The following is a 5,267-nucleotide window of genomic DNA, read 5'->3' as shown; positions in this document are numbered from 1 at the left end:
TTAACTGATTCTTTATTTATTTTTTGATAATTTCTTGTAATAAGAATATGTTATTATTGAGATATATGTATATTTTTGTATTCTTAAGTTTCCAAATTCTTGTAGTATCTTATACAGTATCAATTTCTTTTGATTTTAACTTATGGTTCGAGAGTCATAATTAAAGGCTTATTATCATTCGATTCTTCTCAATTAAAGGAACGATTTTATTGTAATACACTAATTAGTTTTTTTAAGTTTTTATTGTTTCTGAAATACTGACAACATTTAGCTGGTTATTTTTCCCGCTTTCTAATCAATCTATTTTTAATGCTTTTTATACATGGTAAGAAATCATATTAATTTTTAATTATATATGTATATTTTTGTTATTTAAAAATTTTAAAGTCTAAACCAATTATATTCAATTATTTTCTTAAAATTTACATATCATAAGCTAATAACTGTTCAAAATGAATTAAAAACTTTAAAAGAAGATTTTTGACTACATGTTAGATTAATTAGGAACATGAAGTGAAAAAAAATGAATAAACCATGACAAACGTGTTAATTGATGCATATAACACCATGATAATATAAATTATTAGTAAAGTCCCGTAGGCCATTAAAAATCATTCATATATTTTTGGAAGAAATACATTGAGCTTACAAAATTATCTTTCTTGTTTAAATATTTGGATTTATTTGCAAACGTTTATCACATACTCTTTTTCTTCTTAAGAAATCTCCTGGCAAGTGGTAGTCAGTGCGTTTCAGTTATTTTTGGGTGATCTTCTATTGTGGTTCATTTTGTCTCTTTTTCTCCTGGGAAAACTTAGAAGCATAGAAGCATGTTTCAAGACGCATGATGTAAAATATCATTCTTAATTAATTAAAGCAATAATGTCAGTCGAATAGTATGAAAAAGTCAAGATGTGCCGTCAGCCAATCATAATATATTGACTATTTTACTTGACGACCTTGCTTGGAAAGTGGAAGACTTGTGCCCACATTTATCCTAATCAAAATATGATTACTTTATAGTATTGACTACCTATTGTATCATATTTGACGACTTTGTATATGCAACATGACCGCTGCTAACAACTGCAAAAACATATATGATTAGTCTATTATTTTATTTTTTTCTGGAGGCGCCTAAAAGAAACGATTTACATGGAACGTTATCGATTGGCATCAATATGGCGGAAACGTTCTTTAATCTGGATTAACTCTTGTAGTCCTTCGAAGTCAAACTCATGTTCTGCTAAAGACCTACGTTTTTTTGTTTAAAAGGTTTCAACCACTAACTCAAGGCCACATTGATTTTACTTTATTATTACTTCATAATAATAATTTACAATTCCAATCACGTCCTTTTGATTTCATTATAGTTTTTGTTTGTTTTGTTTTTAGCTATTCGTCATTTACTAACAAAAACTTAGAAAATTCTGTTTTAATCATTAAAAACTACAATAGACCCAATAAATATATGATACATATATGGTCACGGGAAAATGAGTATTAGAAATGGCGTCCTCCTTTACATATGTCACTAGTAAAAACCGTCTAAATAGTTACGGTACATGTTACTGAAATAATTATAGCAAAATATAGCTATATAATATGACCAATTAGTGACAAATTATGAGGTTATTTAATTTGTAGCTTTTGTGTGAGTAAACGTAGATTTATAGTTACGGGTAGTTACAAAAAAATGTCTAGTAAATTTGTTACATAATTTGTGACACACCATATTGTAGCAGTATTGTCCACAACAGAAGTCTTCACAATATGTAGTAAATATTTAGATAATAATTAAAAAAAATAGAAATTAATCGTCTATTTTCCCTGATTAAATGCCATGATTAAAAGGTAATGTGTAGTCGATTTTCCCTCTTTTGGGCATAGGAACTTCTTTCTGAGCTAGAGTTTTTGTCTAGGTCGAGAAGAGAACATTTGAGTGGAAAAACATTTTTCCTTTAGCCGCAATTCACTGTTTAGTATCTTTTCACCCTGTTTTAGCTCAAATCGATAAGAACTTGAATGTTTTTAGTAGCTGTTCTTCCTTGAGATTTCAGTCTTTTTCCACTTGGTGTCTGCTACTCATGATGTTGACTACTGTCCAATTGTTATAAAGAAACGAGAGACGGAAGCCGATGTGAGAAGAGGTGGTAAGGTTATTTAGAAGCATGTTAAGACGCCCTTCCTCAAAGAGTCTGATCCTTTGTATGGGATTCTTAAAGAGGATCAAGTTGGTATTGACCCTACCACCGGGAGAAATCAAATTACAAAGGAGGTCTTAGAGGGGATGAGACAATATCTGCGTGCAAATACCAAAAAAGACTTTCAAGTTAAAGTCGACAGAGTTCAAAATTCGGTTAGAGAAGTTGAGAAGGATCCCATTGCTAGGAAACCGGTGCTTAGACTTGAACCTCCTCCTATTATCTATCAAGATGTCAATACGGATAAGGATCTAGTTTTTAGCTTTGATTCGACTGATGTTACGGGATCCAAAGTGGCCACAATTTCCAAGAAATATCTTCTACCAGGACATGATCTCTCTTCTAATGACCACATGAAGTGGTCCACGTCGGAGTTGGGTCCAGAGCAGCCGGCAGGTAGTGGCTCAGAGAATCCTGATCTTTGCTTAGCTTTGTCCCAACCTTTCCAGGAGGGTGCAACGGTTTATAGGATTGGTTCCTATGTAACCGGTTCTTCCGGCACTGCTCCAAAAAAGGTTAAAGATAGACATAGACCCCAAAAGCCGAAACTACCAAACATTGATGGGAATCATCAACAGGTTCATTTTGGCTTAGAAAAGAGAATCATTGAGAAGATAAAAGCAGTTGAGGAGGGCTCAAGCACTGCAAATTCATCAAGCTTAACCCTAGAAAGGTGATCCCAAGTGAGGGATCGTCCACTCATCAATGAGCATTTTAAGCTGGAATTGTCAGGGCTTGGGACGGTCTCAAGATCTGACTTTTCCTCGTCTCAAGGAGTTGCGAAAAACCTTCTTCCATGAGATGCTGTTCTTGATGGAAACGATGCACAGTAGAGATATATTATTAGATTTGCAAGAACTGATAGGTTATGATCGTGTTTTTACAATCCAGCATGTTGGTTGGTGTGGAGGCTTAGATATCTTTTGGAAGAATATTATTAAGGTGGACTTCCACTTTGCGGATAAAAACTTGATCGAAATGCAAGTCCAGTTTGGAGCTGATTATTTTTTTGTATCTTGCGTTTATGGTGATCCGGATTTCAAGAAAAGACAAGTGGTATGGGAACGGATCACTAGGTTTGGCAGGCTTAGAAAAGATGCTTGGATTATGCTTGGTAACTTCAATGACATTTGTCATAATGGTGAGAAGATAGGAGGACCAAGAAGATGTGGCTCCGTTTTTAGACCTTTCAATGATATGCTGAGAAACTATGAAATAGAGGAACTGTCTAGTAATGGGAATAGTTTCACGTGGGCAGGGAGAAGGTACGACCTGTGGATTCAGAGTAGATTGGATAGAGCTTTTGGTAATCAAGCTTGGTTCAATTCCTATCCGGCCTCAAAGCAGCATTTCCTGGAAATGAGAGGATCTGACCATAGGCCTGTCCTTGTCAAGCTAATCGTCTCCCAAGATTCTTATTATGGTAATTTCAGATTCGACAGCAGGTTTCTGCACAAACCTCGAGTTGAAGAGACCATCTCTCAAGCTTGGTATTCTACCACTGCTACTTTGAACTTCCCATTAGCTGCAAGGATTCGTGGTTGTAGAAGGGCTTTAAGATCTTGGAAGAGAGCCAACTCCATTAACTCGAAAGACAAGATCAGGAAGATTGAGATAGACCTGGATGTTCAACAATCTATGCTCTCTCATAGATTTTATTGAGATGTTAGCCTGAAAAAAGATTTGGCTAAGGCTTATAGAGAGGAAGAAATCTTTTGGAGACAAAAAAGCCGGAAAAAATGCATGAAGTGTGGTGATCGTAATACCAAATTATTCCAAGCTTCGGTGAAGAAGTCTAGATCAAGGAATAGAATTGAGAGATTGGTGGACACCAATGGAAATAATCAGTTCTCCGAAGGTTCTAAAGGGGAAGTTGCTTCTGCATATTTCCAAGATCTCTACAAGTCATCCAATCCGGCTCCTTTTGCAAATCTGTTTCATGACCTTCAACCAAGAGTTTCAAGTGAAATGAACGATAAGTTAATAAGTGTGGTTTCTTCTGCTGAAATCAAAGAGGTGGTCTTTTATATTATCTTTCTAGTGCTCTGGGAGCCGATGGTATGTCTACGCTCTTCTTTCAACATTACTGGAGTATAGTAGGAGCCCAGGTCACTGCCGAGGTTCAGAATTTCTTTTCCAATAGATTTTTGCCTCAAGAATGGAACTACACTCACTTGTGCTTAATCCCAAAGATCCCTCATCCTTCTTCAATGCTGGATCTTAGGCCCATAAGCCTTTGTTCTGTCATGTACAAGGTGATCTCCAAAGTGTTAGTCGACAGATTGAAGCCTTTGTTGCCTCAGATTGTTTCTGATTATCAATCAGCTTTTGTCTCTGATCGTTTGATAACAAACAATATTCTGATTGCACATGAAGTGGTCCACTCGTTGAACACCAAAGAGCCATTTTCCTCCGAGTATATGGCAGTTAAATCTGATATGTCAAAGGCTTATGATAGGGTTGAATGGTGTTATTTAAGATCCTTGCTTTCAGCCTTAGGTTTTCATCAGACATGGATTTCCTGGATAATGAAGTGTGTTACAACTGTAACTTTTTCTACTCTCATAAATGATAAGGCCTATGGAATGATCAATCCTGAGAGAGAGATAAGGCAAGGAGATTCTTTATCTCCCTTTCTGTTGGTGTTATGCACCGAGGGTCTCACGCACCTGCTAAACTCAGCTCAAAGGTAAAGGAGAATCTCGGGTTTTCAATTCTCTATAGATGGTCCGGTTATTCATCATCTGCTTTTTGCCGACGACAGTCTTTTCTCTGTAGAGCCAATGGTGAAGAAGTTAATGTCCTATAAAACATCCTAGCGGCTTATGGATCTGCCTCAGGGCAAGTCATAAATGCCAATAAGTCTTCCATCACTTTTGGGAAGAGAGTTCCTGAAGCAAGCAAATTGGAGATTCAAGATTGTCTAGAAATTGTGAACCAAGGAGGAGCGGGGACTTATTTAGGTTTACCAGAATGCTTCACCAGTTCCAAAATTCAGATGCTGAGCTACCTTAAAGATAGAGTGCAGAATAAGTTATCAGGATGGTATTCCCGAACTCTATC

Source organism: Camelina sativa, chromosome 13, assembly GCF_000633955.1.
Source record: "Camelina sativa cultivar DH55 chromosome 13, Cs, whole genome shotgun sequence".
NCBI lineage: Eukaryota > Viridiplantae > Streptophyta > Magnoliopsida > Brassicales > Brassicaceae > Camelina > Camelina sativa.
The sequence above is the reverse complement of the archived record's forward strand: the minus strand, read 5'-3'. Positions refer to the sequence as shown.